We start from the raw sequence: 26316 nt of genomic DNA, 5'->3' as shown, positions 1-26316 counted from the left end.
AGGTTACCTCTGAGGAGTCTATATGAAATTGAGTAGAGGGACAGGGCTTTTAGCCTATCTGTGTAGGGTAGATGTCTGAGGCCCTCGATTCTCCTAGCGAGGAACCTCTGTGGTCTTTCCAGCTGCTGCATGTGCTTTGTGTGGTACATGCTGAAGGGGGTGTTGTACTCAATAATTGGCCTTATAAGGGAAGACTACAGGGATGTTATGACCTCTTTGTCCCTGGATGTGATACACTTACGTATGAGGTGGGCCATGTAGAAAGCTTTCTGTACAGTGGAAGCAGCATTGTGGTCAAAAGTAAGTTTGCTATCAACCTGGGTGCCCAAATCCCTCACTACTGATTGTATACTTAGGACATTATTAGTAATGCGATAATATGTGGGGACTTCACTTTCCCCAAAGGGGACGATAATGCATTTTTTGGCATTCAGCTTGAGGCTATGTTTTTAACACCAGCCATTTGTTTTAGTGAGACCCTCTTGGAGGATGTCTGCATCACTTGGGGAATTGATGACTACCCCCAGCTTGCAGTCATCTGCAAACCTGGTCAGCCATAGCCCACTGATTTTGGGCTCTACCTCAGAGAAGTATATCCCGAATAACAGAGGCCCCAAGACCAATCCCTGGGGTACACTGCTTGTTACAGGTCTACTGCTCAAGTGACTTCCCCTATTTTGATTAGGTGTGTTCTATCAGTGAGCCAGTTTGCTACCCATCTGGTAAATTTGCTTGTTCAGCCTAAGGAGAGATTGCTTCCAATTGGGCACCTGCTCCTTCTTGGTTCTGGACAGCAATTTTTTCCTTTTGTTATATAGTTTATTTATTGCAGATGCCCACCAGACAGGTTTATTCTTCCTTGCGGAGGATGATTTTGTCCTGTCAGGTATTCCTGATTCCATGCATCTATATAAATGCTAGTATAGTACTTTGGTGTAGATTTGGACATTGGTACCAGTTCCTTCAGTGGGAGAAGGGGCTGTGAAGCTGTTTATACTATCCCTCAGGAGGTTGTAATCAGCTTTAGAGAAATTTTTTTGACCCTAGCTAGAGGAGAGTCAGGAGAAATGGTGACTTTGAAAGTGACCGTTTTAAGTTCGGATCTTACCAGGGAGGATGATACTGTAGGGGTGCTGCAGTGGTTACTCATGTTGGCTAATACCAAGTCCAAGATATTTTTACCTCTTGTGGGAGTATCAACTAGCTGTTCCAAGGCATTTGCATTGATAGAATTGAGGAATCTCTGGGCATTTGTGCTCTGGCATGAGTAGATTTTCCAGTCTATGGTTGGATAATTAAAGTCACCCAGGATCAGGGCAAAGGGTTGAATCTTGATATATTTAAAGAGGTCCAGATAGGTGGAGTGGGCATCTTGAGTTAAATTTGGGGGCTTGTAACAATAGCTATAATTTGAATAAGGGTCTTGTCAATGGTTAACTGCACCTGAAGTTTCTCCTGTGCATCATACTGTTTGACCAGCCTGGAGGTGTGTGTGTCTTTAATATAGATTGCAGTGCCAGCTGGTGACTTCAAATCAAAGGGGGGCTGCAGGAGACAGCTGAATGGGTGGGGGCCAATGGGAGGGGGGTGTGGCTAACTAGAAAGGGGCAGAGCTATGCTCAAAACCACAACAACTGGAACTTTAATTAAATACGCTGCCCTGGGTGCCAAACCATCATTATAACGGTCCAGTCAAGACAAAATGAAGTGTAGAAGAAAAAAAATATTTCAATGCATTGGCTACATGACAGCTTACTTAATATCTAGATGGAAACAAAAAGGTTGTGAGGCATGACAAAATAAATAACTTTTTAAATACATTACTGGAATGCCAATCAAAATAAAGTATAAAAAAACAAGCAGCACTCAACTCAAACCACTTCTCCTTGCACTGCAGTTCTAATTATAATTTATATTTAGCTTTATAAAAGTACCAAGGAACATGCTAAAAGTAGCAATCTGCTGCCTGACAACAACTATCTACTTGTTGCATGGGGAAAACATGATCAAAGTAAAAAAATGAACAACAAACAAGAAACAAGCTTGAGATAAATTGCTCAAAGAATTACTGCACAGGTTATGGACCACACGTGATAGACTGGCATTCTGTTTAGTTTATGGGTAAAGGCTGCAAAGATGACTGCAAGTCTCCAACAAATGTAATGAGCCTCTGAAAATACTGTAATCCTGTCCTTTATTACAAATACTGTCATATGCATTTCAGTACCTAAGGCTTATACATTATCTAGTTATGTAAATATTCTCTGCCTTACAATAACAAAAAGTTTTTTTCAATGTTGTTACTTCTTTAACAGTATGCTTATTAAAGCTTACTTGCATCTTATAAACAAAAATATCTTGTAAATGGTATGTGGGACAGACAAAAAGAAAGGTGAAACTTAGAATATTGGAGCTCTTGGGTGATGTAAGAAATAAGAGATTGGATAGCCCAGTGGCACAACACTTTTGCAACACACATAGGGGTAGGGGTCTATATCAAAACATTGAAGTTTTAAAACTTCAAATGTTCTAATATCGACCCGTTTTAATCGAATGCTAAAAATAGCAAAGCTGCAGAACACCGAATTCTTTCCTAGGGAAAGAATTTGGTTGGCCGGTTCTGTGGCTTTGGTATTTTCAGTGCTGTGGTGGAGATTTACGGGTCAGATTCAGGTAAGTGTGCAATTGTGTGTTTGTTAGGATTAGGGCACAGGTTAGATGAATTAGGTTTAGGGGCGGGTTAAGTGAGTTAGGGTTAGGACATGTGTTAGGTGAGTGTGCGATAGTGACGGACCTTAGGGTTAGGGTTTGGGTTAAGGTAAGTGGATAGATAGTAGTGTATGTATAGTTTAGTGTAGGGTTAGTTGTAGGATTTTAAGTGTATGTGTGTGTATTGATTTTTTTTAGGTGTGCTTGTGTTATGTGTATGTGTTTCAGAACAGCAAATTTTTTCCCCAAGGAAAAAATTTGCTGTTCTGAATGTTCGATATTATATGGTTTAGATATTTTAGGTTTGATGAAACAGCGTTCGCTATTTTCATCTTTCGATAACGTGCTATGAACGCGGGGGTAGTATAGATATTTTTTTCTTTAGTGTATTAGCAAATCCCTTTGAAGAACATACTATGGGGGATGAATTTAAAAGAAAGTTGATTAAGTTAGAAACTAAATTAATAGTATATTTGGGCAGTCTGTATACTAGGGGTCTCAATCTGGATATTGATTGGGGCATTTAGATGTTAAATCTAGTGGATGGAGGTTAGCTTATTTACAGAACAAATGTGTTGGTTAGGTTAAAAAGCAATGAATTTTGGATGAATACGTTAATATTAATAGTAAAAAATATATGCAATAAAGTAAGAATTAAAAAGTTTACATTTAATAAAATAGATTTATAGGTCATGGATAAATATTTATAATTGAGAATTGGGGGTCGTTTGAAAAGCATTTTTTTATGTGTTCAAATGTGTAAGTTATTGTGGTGTATGAGGAAATGTGAATATGTGTTATTTCATTAAGTAATAGAAGTGATTTATTCTTTTTAAAAAAGTGTTATTTGGGAAACTATTCACTCTGTATTGGGTTAATTTATTTAATATAGTTATGATGTATGTGAAAGTGTGGGGGGCACATCATTAAGCTCTAAGCTGCATAATGATTAAAGAAAAGTATTTAATTGTTTAATTAATTTAATTATTTATTTAATTAAATTAAGATGAATTAATGCTGAGATGGAATATAAAAAGCTGCTTGGATTGCATGAAGTTATTCCATTGAAGGCCTATGAGCCCGAGGTACCAGGATGCACTGAATAAAGAAAGAAAACTGGCAGCTACAGCAGTGCTTGGTGTTTGTTTGTTTGAGGAGAATTCCTAGTGTTTCAGCTTCTTTTGGGAGTTTGTGTGGTTTTGCATCTTATAAACTCAGACAAGCTTACCTGATGGTCATTAAAGAATTGGTACTTAAACACAGAGCAACAGGGCACTGCGACAGCATGCAATTTCTAAATTATAAAAAGCATAAATCAACGGTATAAAAATATGACAGAAAACCAGAACATTTTGCAAAATAAAGAACAGATGAAAAGCCACTGTCGTACCTGTGTCTACCTTAGATGGGGAAATACTCTGCACACTTACACTGCATAACTGCTGCTTACCTTGCTTGGACACATCCAGAGTCACTACATAGGGGAGTGGGGTGCAACAAGTATGTCACAATTTGAAATGCTCTGGCTGACGGTGATGACTCTGACACATTTGTCATATGTCTCAACCTCAGAGCAAGAAATCTAGACAAATCCATGCATATAAGTGGGACAAAGGCCGAAAAATAAGGACAATTTTTAAATATTGCTCTTATAAACTTAGAAAGATAATAGAATAGTAGTAGGTCTTGCATTAGTACGAATTTTCTGAAGGGTATGGAATCTGAAACTCAAATGTCTGTCATTATTTTCTAACTTCAATCTTTAATGATTTGCCACTGATTTGCCAGAAAACTACAATTTTATAAAAAACAGACCAAAAATGTGATGCAGAAATATAAAATTGACGCCCAATGCAGCTGGGAACCTGTCATAGGGGCACTTCTTTTAATATTAGTACTGTTAACTTGAACAGCTGACAAAATAAGAGAATCTACATGCATTTCTGAAATAAAAGTAATCTATAACTCCGATCACTACAGTTATTTATAATTGTAAACCCTCCACATTTTCTTCCAAAAGTGCTATTTTGCGGAGGGATTATTAGGGGGAGAGCAACATTTTGAGCCAAAACCGGGGACAGTTGAGAGTTTTGGATATTCCTAATTCTATAAGGCGATTTGTTTGCACAAATCTCTCAACCTCTTAATGCAGGAAATCTGGACAAGGCCAAATATATTGGGGGAACATACAAACAGTACTAAAAATTTCTCTTGTGTAAACTTAGTTGATAGAATAACAGGTCTTGCTTTAGCATGCAATTTTCTGAAGGTTATGAAGTCTGAAACTCAATGTCTGTCATTATTTATTGACTTCATTCCTAAAGGATTTGCCAGAAAACCACAAATTTTATGAGGAACAAATCAAAAATAAGAAGCAAAAATGTATTCATTCTGCAAAATATCTGGACAGTTGAGAGGTAAACGTCAGCTGGGGCTGTCTTTGAGTTTGCTGCCCTTCTCCCTCACTCAGAAAATCATGGTCAAATGGACCCTCCCCCCTACAGCCATTCCAATGTCCCATTACTTGGCTATTTCGCCCCATTTATCATAAACACTGTAATGTGCATACTGCTTTACTTCTGTAATGATTTAGATTTAATTTAAAAGTTTCATTTTGCATTTTACAGCACAAACACTAATAGACCTGCTAAACAAAGCAATGCAGTTTCACAATGAAAATAGACTTAGCATTAAAACTTCTTTGCCCTTGAATCTCACATTTATTGAAACAGCATTGAAACCCACATTCAAAGAAAATACATTTTGACAGTGGCAGATAAAGATTAACTTTGGGCTGTTTTCAAATCATAAGCCCCTTGCACACAAAACATACATGTGTTCTTTAGTACACCTTCCTGATTGTATTAAATAATATTCTTTGTATAATACAGTACAGTTGTTAGAGGGTGTTTAAAATGTATTATTTTGAACATTTCATCCATAAACAATGAAGCAAAATGAATGCACCAATAATGACAAAACTGCCCAATTTAGACCATTTCCATCATAAAAGTCTACTCAAACTTCAACAATCCACCAGTATCAGTAAATATTCACAATCTCTGAAGAAGTAAACGCCATCTAAATAATTCCACATTAAAGAGATCTGAAACTAATGAAGAGGCTGCTGCTAGCAAACAACTTTATATTTCATTGTTTCATCTATGAATAAAGTGCCTGTTGCCCTTGAGGAATAAATTGCCTATGTTACATTAAAAAATGATAAGCTAGTAATATTACAATAGGGAATGGATGGCAAACTGATAACAGCCTCATAGTTTCTAGGTATCTTCAGAAAAGAGGACTGCAGCATCCACCCCCTTTACAACACAGCATCAGTAATGCATCTATATATTGTGGGAGTAGAACTCACAGCCTTCTATATCAAAAGCAAGCATACTACCTGTTGTGCTATTAACATTACAAGCTGGTTCAGTATAAGCAGCACTAATCTTCTCTTCCCCTGCATTTATCAGCTCCTTATAAAATCTACTAGACAATTAGTTGTATCTCTCAACTTTGTAGCACAAAAAATCTAGATAAAGCCAACATTTATTGGGGGGGGGGGGGCAAAAGCCCAAAAACCAGGGAAATATTTTAAACATTGCTTGTATAATCTTGGAATGTTGCTGGAATAAAATGTGGTGTTACTATAATACATTTAACTGTCAAGTTTTGGCCCCAGGATCCTGTGCATAAAAGTCAGAGCCACATACCACTATGTCAAATCAGCTGTTTTATGAACAAAAGGAAGACTGGAACTTAAATGACTACCATTTAGTGAATTCAGTTCTCACCATAGCTGTCAACCTCTTAGCACAAAAAACCTGGACAAAGCCAATAACAGGGGAATACAGCCCCCAAACATATTCAGCAAATTCAGTTCTCACCATAGCTGTCAACCTCTTAGCACAAAACACTTGGACAAAGTCAGTAATGGGGGAATACAGCCTGCAAACATATTCACTGAATTAATTTCTCACGATAGCTCTCAACCTTAGCACAACAAACCTGGGCAAAACCAATAATGGGGGAATACAGTCCCAAAAATTGAAACAAATTTCAAATATTCATCTTATAAACTTAGAAAATTGTTAGAATAAAAGGTTTTGTGTTACCATGTACTTTCTGAAGAATATGAAGTCTGAAATTCAAATGCCTGTCATTTTTATTTATTTAACATTTGTTAACCAGGAAAGTCTGACTTGGAACAAAAGCCAATTTTCAGCAGAGGCCCAGGGAGAAACACTCCAGACACATGCCTTTGTAACATGGGAGGGCACCAGAGCACTCATCACAGTTGTGCTTTTGTTTCTTTAAGATGATATAGCAACAAAATGTATCAACACTCAGATGCACTGCATAAAAACACAAAAAAGACTTAACAATACCTCCTCTGTGTGTGTGTGTGTGTGTGTGTGTGTGAATGTACAGAAACTGAACAAAGCTGAGCAACTAACCGATGGGGATAAAAAAAGAGAAGAAAATGCATTCATCTCACTGATACGCTTCTGTATTTTACACATAAGTTAATCAGGATTTCCCCTTCCATGTGCCTCTTACCAGAAAGTGTAGAAATACCCATTCAGGCCCTAGCCTCCCTGGATTAACACATAAACAAGGCAAGCTAACTGTAATACAAATCACTTCTGAATCTTTCCAGCTTCCTTAGTACGTCAGCTGCTAACATCAAAGACCAAAAGGATGTCATTAGTTTGTTGGAAGAACAAGACAGGATTGCTCACCATCCAGCCTCTGCGATCAGCTTTTTGGCTGTACCTCAACCTCAAAAAATAATGGTGGGTATCTATGAAAGGTGGATTCCATGTTTTCAAAAGTTCTTTTGATGTCATAGTAACATAGTATGTTGTTTAAAATCACCCTTCTCTTCTTGCTAATTATTGTTTTTCTTTTATATACATTTGTAAGCTGAAAAATAAACAGCAGCAAACATATATGGACAAATGGTAAGCTCATTTTTTAAAGAAGAAATAAAAAAGGTATATATTTGCTAGATACTGGTGAAAACAGAACAGAATAAGATAGCAGTTTCTATTTTAAATAAAATGATGATGTAGAAAAAGATACAACAGCATATTCCAGCCTTATAACTGTTTTAAAAAAGCTTTTCTTTAAATACTGAGACAATCCATACATAGCAAAGAGTAACCATAGAGTGTAAGAGCACTATTATAGTTATGTATCATTAGTCAGATCTGCTACAAAGGGTTGGGATTCTGCTACCCTCTAATTTTAAAAGAACATTTCAAGAAATTTATGAAAATCCAATCCCTGTGGTGGCACAACAGATCAGTTGGACATATTGTTATCCATCTTTTATTTTTTCAGAAAACTAAATAATCACCTCATTAGAATAAAAAGATTAAGGCGAGAGAAGATTTTAGCACTATGCAAGTTTAAAATTTATAGTTGGTTTCCATAGTGTGTGTGAAATGACCCAGTTGATATATATTGGTGGCTACAGAGAACTCAGGATATCTGGTAGTGGGTAGGGAATACTTTAGGTTTGAACCCTGTATCTTGGGTGCAGGTTGCAAGAGCATGAATTCCCTACCCAACACCATCTTTGAAAACTTTGCAGATTTTTGCCTCATATGTTTGTTCTGTTCTGTTCTGTTCCTCATAAAATCTGTGGATTTTTAATTCAGTACATAGTTGATGGTGCAGTTGTAGCATTGTTGCCTCACAGCTACAGGTTCTCTGGTTTAATTCTTGGCTGGGGTATGCTTTTGTGTCCTCCCATGTTACAAAGGCATGTATGTTTCTCCCTGTGCCTCTGCTGAAAATTGACATTTGTTCCAAGTCAGACTTTCCTTATTAACAAATGCTAAATAAATAAAAATGACAGACATTTGAATTTCAGACTTCATATTCTTCAGAAAGTACATGGTAACACAAAAGCTTTTATTCTAGCAATTTTCTAAGTTTATAAGATGAATATTTAAAATTTGTCTCTATTTTTGGGACTGTATTCCCCCATTATTGGGTTCGTCCAGGTATTCTGTGCTAAGTTTGAGAGCTATGGTGAGAACTGAATTCACTGAATATGTTTGGGGGCTGTATTCCCCCAATATTTGCTTTGTCCAGGTGTTTTGTGCTAAGAGGTTGACAGCTATGGTGAGAACTGAATTCACTGAATATGTTTGGGGGCTGTATTCCCCCATTATTGGCTTTGTCCAGGTGTTTTGTTCTAAGAGGTTGACAGCTATGGTGAAAACTGAATTTATTAAATGGTAGTCATTTAAGTTTCAGTCTTCCTTTCTTTCAAAAAAACAGCTAATTTGGCATAGTCATATGTTGATCTGACTTTTTACACAGGGTCTTAGGTTCAAGACTTGGTAGTGAAATGTATGGTAGTAACACAGCATTTTATTCTAGTAACTTTCCAAGATTATACAAGCAATGTTTAAAATATGTCCCTGTTTTTTCAGCTTTTGTCCCCCCAAATAAATGTTGGCTTTTTCCAGATTTATTGTGCTGCAAAGTTGAGAGATACAGCTGAGTGTCTAGTAGATTTTACAAGGAGCTGAGAAATGCAGGGGAAGAGAAGTTTAGTGCTGCTTATGCTAAATTGACTTGCAATGTTAATAACACAACAGGTAATGTACTTGCTTTTGATGCAGAAGGCTGCGGGTTCTACTCCCACAATATGTAGATGTATTGCTGATACTGTGTTGTAAAGGGGGTGGATGCTGCAGTCCTTTTTAGTGAAGATACTTAGTAACTATGAAGCTGTTATCAGTTTGCCACCCATTCCCTATTGCAATATTACTTGCTTATCATTTTTACTGTAACATAGGCAATTTATTCCTCTAGGGCAACAGGCACTTTATTCATAGATGAAACAATGAAATATAAAGTTGTTTGCTAGCAGCAGCCTCTTCATTAGTTTCAGATATCTTTAATGTAGAATTATTTAGATGACATTTACTTCTTCAGAGATTGTGCATATTTACTGATACTGGGGGATTGTTGAAGTTTGAGTAGACTTTTATGATGGAAATGTTCTACATTTGGCAGTTTTGTCATTATTGGTGCATGCCTTTTGTTTCATTGTTTACTGGAAAAATGTTCATAATGATAAATTTAAAATGCCCTGTAACAACTGTACTGTATTATACAAGGAATATTATTCAATACAATCAGGAAGGTATATCAAAGAACACGTATGTTTTGTGTGCAAAGCGCCTGTGATTTGAAAACAGCCCAAAGTTACTCTTTATCTGCCACTGGCAAAATGTTTTTTCTTTGAATGTGGGTTTCAATGCTGTTTCAATGAATGTGAGTTTCAAGGGTAGAGAAGTTTTAATGCTAAGTCTATTTTCATTGTGAAACTGCTCTGCTTTGTTTAGCAGGTCTATTAGTTTTTGTGCTGTAAAATGCAAAATAAAACTTTCAAATTTAATCCAAATCATATCAAACGTAAAGCAATATGCACATTACAGTGTTTATGGTAAATGGGGCGAAATAGCCATGTAATGGGATATTGGAATGGGTGCAGGGGAGAGGCTCCATTCGAGCATTATTTTGTGAGGGGGGAAGGGTGGCAAACTCAAAGACAGCCCTGGCTGAAGTATACCTCTCAACTGTCCAGATTTTCTGCAGAATTAATACATTTTTGCTTCTTATTTTTGATTTGTTCCTCATAAAATTTGTGGTTTTCTGGCAAATCATTCAGGAATGAAGTCACTAAATAATGACAGACATTGAGTTTCAGACTTCATAACCTTCAGAAAAATGCAAGCTAAAGCATGATCTGTTATTCTATCAACTAAGTTTATACAAGAGAATTTTTTAGTACTGTTTGTACATTCACCCAATATATTTGGCCTTGTCCAAATTTCCTGCATTAAGAGGTTGAGAGGTACGTGCAAATAAATCACTTAATAGAATTAGGAATATCCAAACCTCTCAACTGTCCCTAATTTTGGCTCAAAATGTTGCTCTCCCCCTAATAATCCCTCCACAAAATAACAATTTTGGAAGAAAATGTGGAGGGTTTACAATTATAAATAACTGTAGTGATCAGATTTATAGATTACTTTTATTTCAGAAATGCATGTAGATTCTCTTATTTTGTCAGCTGTTCAAGTTAACACCACTAATATTTAAAAAAAGTCTCCCTTTGACAGCTTCCCAGCTGTATTGGGTGTCAATATTATATTTTTGCATAACATTTTTGGTTCATATTTTATAAAATTGTGGTTTTCTGGCAAATTAGTGGCAAATCATTAAAGACCGAAGTTAGAAAATAATGACAGACATTTGAGTTTCAGATTTCATACCCTTCAGAAAATTCATACTAATGCTGCAAGACCTACTACTATTCTATTATCTTTCTAAGTTTATAAGAGCAATATTTAAAAACTGTCCTTATTTTCTGGGCCTTTGTCCCACTTCTATGTATGGCTTTGTCTAGATTTCTTGCTCTGAGGTTGAGAGGTATGATAAATGTGTCAGAGCCATCACCGTCAGCCAGAGCATTTCAAATTGTGGCATACTTCTTGCACCCCACTCCCCCATGTAGTGACTCTGGATGTGTCCAAGCAAGGCAAGGAGCAGTTATGCAGTGTAAGTATGCATAGTATTCCCCCATCCAAGGTAGACACAAGTATGACAGTGGCTTTTCATCTGTCCTTGATTTTGCAAAATGTTCTGGTTTTCTGTCATATTTTTATATTGTTGATTTATGCTTCTTATTATTCATAAAATGCATGCTGTTGCAGTGCCCTGTTGCTCTGTGTTTTTAAGTAGCAATGTTTTAATGACCATCAGGTAAGCTTGTCTGAGTCTGTAAGATACAAGTAAGCTTTAATAAGCATACTGTTAAAGAATTACCAACATTGAAAAAGCCTTTTTGTTGTTGCCATGTGGAGAATATTTACATAACTAAATAATGTATAAGCCTTAGGTATTGAAATGCATATGACAGCATTTGTAATAAAGGACAGGATTACAGTATTTTCAGAAGCCCATTACATTTGTTGGAGACTTGCAATCATTTTTGCAGGCTTTACCCATAAACTAAACAGAATGCCAATCTATCACGTGTGGTCCATAAACTGTGCAGTAATCCTTTAAACAATTTATCTTGAGCTTGTTTCTTGTTTGCTGTTCATTTTTTTACTTTGATCATGTTTTCCACATGAAACAGGTAGATAGTTGTTGTCAGGCAGCAGGTCTTTTTTGGATAAGAAACATTTTTACAAGTGGGGCCATCACAGAGATTGCTACATTCAGCATGTTACTTGTTACTTTTATAAAGCTGAATATAAATTATAATTAGAACTGCAGTGCAAGGAGAAGTGGTTTGAGTTAAGTGCTGCTTGTTTTTTTTTATACTTGATTTTGACTGGCATTCCAGTAATGTATTTAAAAAGTCAATTTTGTTTTCATGTTTCCATCTAGATATTAAGTAAGCTGTCATGTAGCCAATGCATTGAAATATTTTTCTTCTACACTTCATTTTGTCTTGATTGGACTCTCATAATGATGGTTTAGCACCCAGGGCAGTGCATTTAATTAAAGTTCCAGTTGTGGTTTTGAGCATAGTTGTGCCCCTTTCTAATTGGCCACACCCCCTTCCCATTGCCCTCCACCCATTCAGCTGTCTCCTGCAGCCCCCCTTTGATTTGAAATCACCAGCCGCCACTAATATAGTCCAGGGAGGTGTGTCTCAAGTTGTTCATGCCAACATAGACTATGACAGAGTCATAACAGTACCTGCTTTTGAGAAACTTGAGTATGTGTGTGATATGGTAGGTTCTGGCACCTGACAAACAACTAACTGTGACTTTCTCCTTACCCAGCCTGGTGAAAGGCACACCTATGTGTCTCACAATGGAGTCTCCTATGACTAATATGTTTGGGTGTATTGTTAGGCATTAGTGGTTGCAAGATACTGGTGTGAACTATGCATGGTGTGTGGTGTTGAGGGTTGTGGAGTTGGCATGTGTTTTTGCCTCTGAGGTCTCCTTTGTTTGGGTTTGTTTTTGTTGAGAACCCCACATATGTGGGTGTGTGTTGTGTAGTTGTGGGTGGAGATTGAGGTGTAGTGATTGTGTTGATAGCCTTCTCATTGCCAGATATGCTGGGTTGTGAGGGAGAGAGCATAGACTCCAGCTTCTTTATGTAATTGCATTTCTCATAAATTGTGTTCCTATGTGGTAGCAGTAGATGGTTGTCCATGTACATGAGACAGTTGCTACACTGTTTCAGGATGCCCATATCAACAAGGCAGTAGAAACTCTAGGAAATTGTCCATCCATATTTGTCAGAATCTGAGTGAGAGAGGCCAGGGAGAGCTAAGGGGTAGGCCTAAAGCCCAAGTGCTTAAACCAAAAGTAAGAGGCTTAGAATAACACTTAAAATTTAAACAGGCTAAAAACAAGCAGTAATAAATGCAGCAGAGAAGATGCAATTGAACATTTGAGAGAACAAGCAGCAGAAATACCAAGACGAAGTAATAGAGAAGAAAGAGGAAACACAAATACTGTAAAATGAGTTTTTTCCTTTTATTGTAGAGTCTTGGTATATTGAGGTTCTACTAAAAGAGTTTATTCTTAAACTAATACACTCATCTGTAATAATTGTGCAAACAACAATTAAATACAACCTAAACATTTATGTCATGTAGCATACTATAGCATACATTTTGTAATGCAGACATAGCTTTGCCAAAAGAAATGGTTCAGGAAAAAACATTAAGATAAAAAAATGATCTTCAGCAGTCAGTGCAATTCATTTTTCAATGTTACACTTAAAGCATTGTGCAAGAATAGCAACAATCCTTGACAATATAGCAGTGTAGAAAGTAGATAATTCTCAAGAAGTTGTATTTATTTAACAGTATCAGGCTTCCTGGATCCAAACAGGCTCCCCAGTATGATACAAGGCATTAGCTGCATGATTATCTTTATACAGTGCAGAGTCAGGCCTTTGAGAAATGTGAGTATACAAATGGGTGTTTAATCTTCCGCATTCCTGAATACCACAATCTGTATTAAATGTAGGAAATCTGAACATGGTATAAGGAGCTGCATGATTACATGCACATGCCTTAGCACGGCAGGGATGGCCATTGAGAAATGTTACATGGTAATGTCTTGCAATTATCTACAATTACTCTGACTGCAGGAATATTCATGATTTTACAGCCTCCCTTCTTTGATGTGCACCTATTGAAAGTGTGTCAGGGAAAGGAGACTTACCAAAAAGTCTGAAAACACATTGACTGGTTTAGGAGAGCAAAATTCCTAGCATTCAAATGATGGCTTTAATGACCATATAAACTTAGAACATTGCTTGAATATGAGGTATTGTGTTTGCATGTATTTTCTGAAGGATATAAAGTCTGAAATTCAAATACCTGTCATTATTTTTTTACTTAGATCCTACATGATTTGTCAGAAAACCACACATTTTTTATGAGAAACAGACCAAAAATATGAGGCAAAAATCTAGACATTCTCTCAGAATCTGGACAGTTGAGAGGTATGTCAGTGTGATGCAATGCTCATTGCTAGATATGGTTTCTGCTGTTTTTAATTTCTCCAAGTCTTTTGGGTTTCTAATACCATGACATGAATGGACCCCATTCCTAAGTCAAAGTACAATTAAAGTTCAAGAAATTAGTATTGTGTCACTCTTTGATGTCAGCCAAAAGTGCTCTTTACAGCACCCACAATGTGCCCAGTAATGACTCCTTCTGCTATTCGTATGGTGTTACATGAATTGGTAACATATCTAAATATGATTGTAAATTCTTTTTTGTAAGACCAGTTGCTCCTACTACTGTTGGAACTGTCTGGGTATCTTTCTTCCACATGGCTCTCGTTTCTGCCTGCAGCTCAAGGTATTTTATGACTTTGTGTCTCTCTGTATGCAAGACACTGTAGTCACTAGGTGTGGCGACTTCAATGATCAATGCTTCTTTTGTCTTCTTTTCTTGGACCACTATTTTCAGTTTTCTAGCATCTATCTTTTGAACTGTTGGTATTGAGTGATCCTATGCGATATAAACTTCATCATTTTCTTTGATTCCTAGTGGCTGATGTTTTCAGTGTTTTTCAGCCACTTTGATACCATAATGTTAGCACAATCTCCAATGTAACAGTCTCACCACATTATTATGCCTTTCAGTATACAGTCCCTCTGCCATTAGTGTGTTGCAACCAGCAACAAGGTGTGTGACTGCTTCCAATTCGGTTTTAGAAAACCTACATATGTCTGTTTCTCCCACATGTTCAATGGACTTTGTAAACCAACGTGTATGTAGCCCAATATCTTGGGCTGCCAATATTAACCTTTCATTTCTTGATGTGAATTCAACTCTCCTTAACCATTCCTGCATTTGTTCTTGATCAACATGAGGCTCTTCCAGATGATTTCTATACTTGCAACTATATTTGTTTTTTCCACATTTCTTGCCTTTTCATCTGGTCCTTCACCTTATATTCTTTCTTTTGTTTTTTAGCACATTCAGTTGCTGCCTGTTTTTTTTTTTCTACTACTGGTTTGATTTCCATTCCTGCTTGATGTTGATATTCTTCTGCTAAATTAACCAGAGATGTCATCTTAGATTTATTCTCCTCATGTTTCAGAACTTTCACTACATTTGGATCTAGTGAGGTCAGTAGATATGTGTGGAGTCCCATGATTGCAGATCTATACATGTAATCAATTTCAAGGAGGCCCATCCCACCTTCGGAACAGGGAATATATAATCTTGGTATACACTGATTTTTATAAATCATTTGGTGAGCATGAAGCATCCTTCTTGTTTTAATATCCAATCTATCCAACACTTTTTGGAGCCAGTTATGCACTCCAAAACTATCAGTTAGAACAGGAAGAGCAAACTGCTTTATGGCTTGGATCTTGTTCCTAGATTTCAGTGCTGTTTTCTGGATTAATTTAAGTCTTCTAAAGTACTCCTTACTGAATTTTATTCACATTTGTTCATGTTTTGTTGCTGATCCTTCATCAATTCCTAAGTATTTATGCACTCCCTCTTGATCAAGTTCTTTTATATCACATTCTTGTCTCAAACTGATGTTTTCCTGGTGCTGCAGTTTTCCTTTCTTAAAGGTTGCTTTTGTACATTTATCAAGACCAAATGACATTCCAATATCATCTGAAAAAGTTTTAACAACCTGCAGCTGTGCTTTCAGTTCCTCATCTGATGAGCTATACTCGATAAAGAGGAGATGAGAAGTCATTAGGCTTTGTTGTTTTCTAGAAACCAAATTGTAGCCATGTTTTAAACTGTTAAGTAAACAGCTTAATGGATTAATGGTAAGACAGAATAGCAACAGTGACAGAGAGTCACCCTGGAATATCCACCTTTGAATTTTTGTCCCTGGGATAATAATCTGTCTTTTATCATGACTTAATTGCAAAGTGGTCTGCCACTATTTCATGGTTACTGTAATATAGTCAATCAGTGTAGGGTGTATCTTATACATTTTTTAAGCACTCTTTTATCCATGAATGTGGGATACTATCAAATGCTTTTTTGTAATCAATCCATGCCATACTTAGATTCTTCCCCTTCTTACAGTTCTCCACTATAACTTTAACAACAAATGATCCTCTGTTCCTTATGACTTTCTTTTATTGCCCTTTTGTTCTATTACCATAATTTAGTTTTCTTCTAAATGACTATAAACTCTTTCGGCATCAATTCCTATGTATAGTTTATACGTCGTTAGAAGAGAAGTTATTGGTCTATAATTTTTAGGGTAGCTTGCAGGTTCACTCTTAAGTAAGAGCATTGTTTTTCTGTTGTTAACCAGTGTGGTGTGTGTTCGGGTTGTGCATATAAATAGTTTTAACTCATAGCTAAATACTCGTACAAAGAAGTTAATACTTTAAGTCAAAAGTTAGGTACTGAATCTGGGCCTGGGGTTTTCCAGTTAGAGGCTTTTTTCAACTTTGTTTCACTCTCTCTGGCTGTTATTTCACCCCATTTCATATCCTGCACCTTTAAACTGCTTATGCTTTCTTTTACTTCTTCTATTCATTTAGTATCTTTGGCATGTTCCACAGGAGCTTCATAGATACTTCTCCAAAATGTATCTACTTCCTCTTATTTTGGCAGTCTTTCAATTCCTTTTACCTTATTTCCCAATTCTCTATACAATTCTTTTTGGGTCATCAATAAATTGCTTATGTTGTGCTTTTCCCTTATATTATCTTTATATCTTTTAAGTCTTTCTGCCTGTTTTGAAAATTTAGTTTGTTATCTCCACTAGTGCATAATAGATCCTAGTCTGTTCTAATACTGCACATTGCTTTTATCACATCTTTCTTAATATTTTTGTTTTTTAGTATATTTGTTGTTGATTATGCACTGTGATTTATTTCATGTTTCTTCAAGCTGTTATTCCAAAAAAGTTGTATGAATGCTTCTATTAAATATTGGCTTCTGCATCTATGCGCCACTTGGCTGCATAAAATGAACTTCAACAGCTTACAGAAAAAAGGGAACATTTAGTTTTGCCTACCTTATCTAGTGCAAACCAATCCAGCAGCATTGTGAGGCTGTCAACACTCTGGATAGAACTCAGTGAAGAAAATACACCTAACAATGAATTTTCTCTGCGGCACAAGGTGTAAGTGCAGTGAGCTTAGAAAAAAAGAACAGCTAATGCATGGTTTGAATCCACTTAAATTATAATTTTACAGACGGTGGTCTAAATAGATATTTAAAACATTTTGTGATACCATTGTGTTGTTAAAAATTAAATATTGTTAGTAGTGCTAACAACATGTGACCTGATGTGTGTCCACTCTCACATTATTTGTCATTAACTACAAGTTCGAAAATATGTCCCACAAAGTACAATTCTGATGTTGCCATGAGACATGAGAAGGATGACTGTGTCACTTGAATGCATTTCTTGCTCTGGTCATTGTTGCATATACTCACTGATTGCATTTAAATTAGTGACAGCTTTTTTCCTCTATCAAATATTTTCTTCTAATGGCTGTTCCATTCAGCCTCTGCTCAGCAGCATGCAAACATGGTTCACTATCTAAGGGAAAAGGAGAAAAATGTAGTTTGGGATGCGTTATGTAGAGCAAACACACCTGGCAGCATTCTGTGACTGGCTGCACTCTGGGTAGTAGTTAGTGAAGATAGTATACCTTTTGTGTAACTTTCTCTTTGGCAAAAGCTGTAAATGAAGTGAATTCAGAGAAATAAGGCACACGATGCATTGTTTGAATAATGTTTAGACATCACTTTGCAATTATTCACAATATGCATATTTTTATTTTTATTTGCATTTGTTCACTGCCTGACAGTGTGCAAACATTGTTTCTTACCTGAGGAAAAACGTGAAAATTTGTGTTTAGTCTGCCTTATGTAGCACAAACATGCCTGGCAATGGTGCACTTTCCTCAGCATTCTAGACAGTACTGAGTGAAGAAATTCCACCTATCGCATACTGTGGCATAAGGTGTAGCTGCAGTGAGTTTAGATAAAAACACAACTGATTAAGGGTTCAAAACCTGCAAGAAGGTACTTTTATAAAGGGTGTATGAATCCCATTTCTCACAACATTTTGATTAGAACTATAACACTAAAGAAAAATGATAATGTTAAACATGTTTCTTACAAGCAGTATATCAGTAATGCTTGCATAAGGAACTTTTTCTATTTAGCATATATTATTAATGCTTCCAATGTAACCTCATGCTAATGTGTGTTCAATTTCCTATACATGACAATGATGATATTTAATAAAAAAATCACTTGCACATGGGCACAATATTTTTTTGTTATAATCATCATGACTCGTCTCATATTCCAACTATGTATTTAGGACAGTTATGTCTTGTGAAGGATGGATGTAATATACTCCAACCTGTATTACTCAGCACATTCGACTGCATCCATCTGAAACGTACTTACAGACAGAAATACTAACTTTTGCATAGGAGCATTCCAAGGACTAGTTAAAATCACACACACATACAGGCCTTCTCTATGCAACAGATGTAAGAGGAAACACAGTGCAGTATGCTGATCAAAAGTTTAAAACTTTAATTTACTAATACAACTTACACACATATAATGACAATAAAAACGAAAACTTTTCGTCTGATTACAATACAGGCCTCTCTGCAGTATATCGCCATTCATTCTGAAATTAGTGTATGTCTAATTTCTATGCTTGAAAATTAAGTTATTCAGTGGCCATATCAACCCATGTTTAGATTTTTGCATGCTTTATCCCATGGGTTTGATTCCCATCTGGTACAATATTTTAGCATTTTGTAAGCCCCAACATCACAGTATGTCATAATTCATCCTCTGTCTCCTTCCAAACTGCAAGTATTAAAAGCCATGCCATTAAACATTGCATTGTTGAACATTGTAATTTGTGTGAATAGGTTGAGCCTTACACATGGCAAAGCTCAATGCCATGTTTCACACCTTTACTGCTATGTGATGTAAGTAGTGCCAAGGTGCCTTCCCAGGAATCCATCTGCTTTTAACTGCACACATTCAGTTGACAAGGCTGTGCATCTTTGAGGGCAATCAGTTACTTGTGAGATCTGAATCGGGTGCCAATTTAGACAGATTTTGTTAGCTTGACTTTTGTAGACATGGCTGATGATAGAGAGAATGGAACTAAATTTAGAACACAAAAGTCAGGTGTTGAGGAATCCAGGATATTTGTGGCACTCCTCATGAAGCTCTACAGCTGTAGATTGCTGCAGAGGGATTATACTAGGTCACAGTATACGGCTGAGGACTGGAATAGCTTAGTCAAGGCTGTCTCCTGTGCAACTGTGTTCCACACACTGGGGACCAATGTCATCCCTACTACAGGGACCTTAAAAGGTGCAAGCAGGAACTGCTGATGAGAAGTTGAATTTAGGACTGTGACTACCCCTCAGTTATGGAAGTATACTGACCCATAACCTGTCTATGATATGGCATTAATGATCTAGTTTGCCAACTCATACTCATTATGCTTTCATATATATTTCTTTTCTATTTGTAATGTAAACCTGCATAGGAAATAGCCACAAACAATGAGGTGCACTAGGAGAGATTAACTTGCTTCAGACAGGCATGGGGTAAGTATGACTCAGGTCCAAATTCAAGCCAGAAATGTCTGTTCATTCTCTCAATCACTAACATCTTGAGCAGGCATACCTCAACCTTCATCTCAAGCATGCTTTCCTTCCACTCACTCTTGCTACTTGCATTAGGCAATAAGAGCAGCAACTTAACTCTGTGTGGGTTCAATACCCTGGAGGATCAATTACTTTGTATTACTGGATAAGTATATATAAAATATTAACCAAAATAATATGTCAGGAGGAATCCAGTTATGGTAATTGCAATTAGTATATTTGAATGCACATTTTCTATCTGCTACAGGAAAATAAATGCTGTTCTTTCTTATATCATAGCAGTGAGATTTATTTATTTTATGACACATTACCTTTCCATCATATACATATGTGACAACCGTGTACAATAGTATATTATCAGAATTTTTATGTATTGACAAAGTTTATTGAAAAATAAAATACTGTGACATGCCATGTATCTATATATCTCTTTTTTGCCTCTCCCCACCTTATCTTTTTCTTTTTTTAATTGTTAGGGGGTTATAATTAACAATCCTGTGTTTACATAATGTGCAACTGAAAACTTAATGACCAACAGCACGGAGAGGTAGACTAACCACTGCAGCTTGGCCCACCTATCTATACAGATGGTATCACAGGCACCCAGCACTTCAGGTTTATGACCTGTCAACATTGCCTCCACAACTGCTGCCTTACCTACTCCAGCTGCATTGAGTAGCTCTACCTGAGCTGCACTGGTACCCTCTGGGAGCAGTACCAGTTGAGGTGGCAATTTTGTCACCTGGCAGGAGCTGACCGAGCTGTTGGAGGATAACATGGATAAGGACCATGGTGCATGTAGCAGTAGGGTTGAAAAGTTCCTGCTTCAGATTGCAAAGACAATGCCACATCTAGCACTGATCCAGGGAACTGATGCAGGAGACAGTGATGACAGTTCTGAGGTTGAGGACTAGAGTCTCACTCTTCTCAAGATGGAGATGGGTGCACCTTCAATGTCCCATACCTGTCCTCCATCATAGTGTCCTTCAACCTTCCCTTACCTATCCTGCATCATGGTGTCCCCCAACCATTAGTCTCCATCACCATTCTGTCTGTCTTGTATGTATTGTATGTCTATGCATGCTTTCTGATCTACCTTACTTACCTGAATATCTCATTCCTAAACACCTTTCCCAACATTCTCCCCCCCCCAAAAAAAAATCATAAAAGATGGGGACTTGCCTCACTAAATATTTGCACCCCACACATAGTTCTCCACTTTGCCTATGCGTCATCTTGACACACTTGATTTGGTCCATCTGGCCTGGCCATACAACATTATTCTGTTGTAACCCATCACTGATATGATGACTCCCAATGTCATGAAATTGTGTGTACAATTGTGCAGTTCTTTTGTGAAGAAGCTAATAACTATGGTAAATTGTCACCACCCTCCTGCATATTTTTGTATTCTTTACCCCATGTTGCTCTCTCTTTTTGCCAAACCCATTTTTACCACTGTCCTATTTATCCCCTTTTCACACATTTAATCTTGTAAAAAATATATATTCACACACAGCACACATGGTCAGAAATGGCTCATCGAAAAGCCTTGATTTTATGTGCTTGGCATTTGCAGAGAGTTTCCTGAGTGACAGTGAACACTGTTTAACTTCTTATTGCAAACATTGATGATTTCAATTTAATCTGCAGTCAGGTTACTTTCACATAAATTTGCTTAAGGATTCTGCACTGTTAGAATACAGAGTAAGAGGAGACTAAAGGCATTACTGTGAAATAGTTATTGTAGCAGGTCTTAGGCTGCTGGATCTAGCAAAGTTGGCATTCTTATCTGGCTTGCTGAGATAATTACCTTGTTTATAGACTGATGTCTTCCCATAGTGTCATGGGTTCAATTACAGCTGTAGGTCAATGTATTCATTCTTGACATTTCCTATTACTTTCATATATTTAATTTGTTTTCTCTACAAATACTTTTCATTAACATACCATTTGAAGAGTGGAGCAAGACATCTTTTTCCAAAACATGGCAGCAATAACGGAAAGTTAGTAAACAAACTTTATCCTGCTTATGTCTTCATGTTTGTTACTCTCCTATACCTTATTACTCTCTAGAGCAAGCACTTTATTGTACAGAGCATAACAAATGAATTATGCTTTAATTAGTAAGAGTAAGACACCATACAGATGGTCCTACATGCACCACAAAACATATTGTTGCTATTCCTCTCTGTATCTGTCTCTCTCTCACTATTCACCTCTTCTGCTTCAGTAAGTTGTCACTGTGCTTCAGTTGTGTTAAATACATGCTGTGAAGTAATAATCCCTTTGTGATGTGATGAGATAATGCTTGCATATACAGATAAATGTTTTACTACTTTCAGGGGTTCTAGCCCATCTACTATCTAAGTGCTACTGACTGGTTTTGTACACTATTTGATGTCTATCTTTTGGCTAAATATTGTTATGATCCATCATAATCTTTCGTATGCCATAAACTGCTTTGTCCCTGCCTCCTTCTCCCCCTGTTGATGTTCTCCCTTCTGTATCATTATTCTTCCACTTCTGCATGTGTACCTGTCTGGTGCCAGGCAACAAATTCAAATAAGGCTGGATGCAAGTACACAGCTTATGGCAATATGTTATGGTTTTATTGCCTTCAGCCACAATATCCTGTTGTGTTTTGTGCCATTGTGCTTAGCTATGTATATTAAGTTAAATGTATATTTCAACAAGCTGAAGAGTTGGGTGTAGAGATAACAGTGGTCAATAGGATAATGAAAATGAATACATACATTCAAGTTTGCTGAAATCTGCCTGTCAAATTGGACTATCTGAAGTATGACTTCATATATGGTATGCTTAGATAATACTTGGGTATAAAGGATTTTCCTGCAGTGCTCTAAAGGTTCAAATATAGATGGATAAAAATGTTTCAGAGTGTTTTGCCTGACTCTTGTGGCTGTAAATATTGGCTACATCTTTTCTTAACACATCATTATCTTATTGCTATATTAGTGTGCCTGCTCCCTATTGGGAAGCCTGTCTTGCACTGATATTTGCATGAAAGTTGTCACAGAACAAGACAGATTACTGCTAATTCCCACAATAAGTTTGGCACTTCAAGATATGATTACACAATTACTAATAAGTTGCTATTGGCAGTATAGTTCAGTTTGGCAGCACTGTGCTCAAAGAGTAACATAAAAAAAGAAAATCACATAATTATTGCTTTAGGTTATACTAGTTTAAATATGTATTAATGTTGTCAACAGGTGATTTTAGTTTCACAATGATGTTGAATCTTTTAATTCGGTCATTTAATCTATGTCTGCTCTTCAGTGTTTGCACTTGCAACTGTGTTACACGTTTGGTTAACCTATTTTCACATAATCCATCACTGTTTTTCTGCAGTGTGCTGCCCTATGTATAACTTGTATGTTTGTCTTGGCATTGCACATAGTGCAAGCATAACACAATACTGGGGTACAATCATACTGAAATGAAGTTTCAGGAAAGTTTGATTGATAATCCACTGGTGTATATCAGTGATTCTCTATGGCATCCCATAATGTGAACCATGTCGATGTCCCTCACAGTAACACACTGTACAAGGACAGTATGTGCAATCACATGTGACAATCATAGTGATGTTGCATTATCCTGTGCACACATATGCAATTCTTGTAAAACATGTGATGCACAGTATCATCTGCTCCAAACAGCGGATTTTCAAGAAGTTGAAATGTACTATTTCATATTGTTAAAATCAGACTTCTCAGAAAAAATTAGCCCATTATTTAAAAAAGTACTTTGGTTTGACTTAATTGTAAAATAATAATAAATAATACATAAATAAATTTTAATTTTAAAATCTGTATAATAATAATAATAAAAAAATTAAAATAATAATAATACAATGTAAAACAACCAAAAAAATAATTTATATATATATATAATATTATTATATTATTTTATTAGATTAAAAAAATATATATATATATATAAAATCAAAAAATTCTTAAAAGTTCATACAAACTTTTTTTAAAAAATTTTGAAAACAAATTTTTTTGAATTGCTGCTTGCGCCATTTTTTTTTTTTTTTTTCTAAAATCAGACTTCTCCTATGGTGCTTGCAGCTAATGCAATGTTTTCTGGATTTTGTAATTAGATTAGCAGGAGGTTTGATATCTTACATAGAAAATGTGTGTGTGATGCTAGGTGCTGTATCCATTTCCTCTGAAAAAATGCATTTAACTCCGTTCCAGCATTCCAACTAAATCTGATTGTTCATACTGTATTTGTAACTCCATTCTTAATACATGCATTCAACTCAGTTATTTGTGACACCCTTCATTGAGAAATGATGTGGCACATGCAGTCAATATAGAGGTCTGTAGAGTGCCTAGTATAATAGGCAGGGGTTTGAATCTGGTAACATCTGTCTATCAGACAGTAGTGGCTTGCACACAGACAATAACTATGGCATGGGTATAGGGCCACATTTTTTCAGGCCTTGCCTTACAAGGTAGGGCAATTATACCCTTTATGATAGGAAAGTGCTGTAACCCCTTCAAGTGTGTTCTTCATGACATAACCAATATGCATAGTTCTGTGGCAACCATGATTGTTATGCATTTCTCCGATATCTGACCTGGCATGTATTCAAAAATGACATGATGCAAATGTGTATCATGTCATTCATTGCTCAGAGACATTACCTATTCCCAAAAGAAGTATGCTCTGCATTGCATGACAGATGACATCAGACAGGAGTCCACATGGACTATGATGTTTGCAGATGACATTGTGATCTGTAGTGAGAGTAGGGAACAGGTGAAAAGACCCTGGAGAGGTGGAGATATGCTCTAGAGAGAAGAGGAATGAAGGTCAGCAGGACTAAGACAGAATATATGTGTGTGAATGAGAGGGAGGATAGAGGAATGGTGAGGATGCACGGAGTAGATCTGGTGAAGGTGGATGAGTTTAAATACTTGGGATCAACAGTTCAGAGTAATGGTGAGCGTGGAAGAGAGGTGAAGAAGAGAGTACAGGCAGGATGGAGTGGGTGGTGAAGAGTGTCAGGAATGATTTGTGACAGACGAGTACCAGTAAGAGTGAAAGGGAAGGTCTACAAGAGGGTAGTGAGACCAGCTATGTTATATGGGTTGGAGACAGTGGCATTGACAAAAAGGCAGGAGTCAGAGCTTGAGGTGGCAGAGTTGAAGATGTTAAGATTTGCATTGGGTGTGACGAGGATGGACAGGATTAGGAATAAGTATATTAGAAGGTCAGCCCAGGTTGGAAGGTTTGGAGACAAACCCAGAGAGGCAAGATTACGTTGGTTTGGACATGTGCTGAGGAGGGATGCAGAGTATATTGGGAAAAAGATGCTAAGGATGAAGCTGCCAGGTAACAGGAAAAGAGGAAGGCCTAGGATAAGGTTTATGGATGTGGTGAGAGAGGACATGCAGGTGACTGGTGTGACAGAGCAAGATGCAGAGGACAGGAAGAAATGGAAACAGTTGATCTGCTGTGGTGCCCCTAACGGGAACTGCCAAAAGAAGAAGAAGACGATTGCATGTCTAAATCCAGATATTTCTTTATTACTGCAGTTGCTTTTGTCACACCATACAGCTTACTGGCAGATGAGTGATTCCATAAACATTCCTTACTGTATGGCATGCAGCCAGACCATCATAAACTATTACTGAATTACTGTTATGTTATTGTTCCCTGTAATTCCATGTGAGCATGCCCAGTATAACTATGTCTGAGATGTTTGCAAATTAGCAATGTAAAACTTGAAATCATGAAATGTCATGTGATCTGTATGGTCATCTGTCAGTTATGTATGCTGTATATTATTATATTATGATATAGCATTTACATAAGTATACAACACTTGCTTGTCTATTACATGTTTATAGGTGATAACCCCCTTTCCTATGGATGTCACTTACATTTTTTTGAAATCATAGAAATATATAAAACCTCCAGATTGGTAAAAGGCTGCTCAACAAAACAAACATTTTTTTTGAAATAATGCCCATTTGTGATGTACATAACATTACAACTGTAAGTTGCATTTGCTCTTTTGTATAAATGCTGAGGTGAAGAATGCAGCTGTAGTGTTGTCTTGTATACATACATTCCCTGTATATGCATCTCATATGCAATAACTGCAGTCTATGCATTCATCCCATAATGTAGCTTCAGTCCTTGCCAACTGTTACCCCAACTCATCAATTTATTAATGTTAATGAGTCCCAGGGAATGTTATTGGAAACAAACTTCTCACATAAAGCCACTTAAAAAAACAAACTTAAAAAAACTTAAAAAAACAAGCAGGCTGTCAGTACCACACAACACCACATTAAACTAGTCATACATAGCTCTAACCAAACATGTAGACCTACATCTGCTGAGGCTCATAACAGCAACCTACCTGAAACACAAAGTTTCCTAAAT

Source organism: Protopterus annectens, chromosome 1.part2, assembly GCF_019279795.1.
Source record: "Protopterus annectens isolate FY-2018-M chromosome 1.part2, PAN1.0, whole genome shotgun sequence".
In the NCBI taxonomy this organism is placed as follows: domain Eukaryota; kingdom Metazoa; phylum Chordata; order Ceratodontiformes; family Protopteridae; genus Protopterus; species Protopterus annectens.
The sequence above is the reverse complement of the archived record's forward strand: the minus strand, read 5'-3'. Positions refer to the sequence as shown.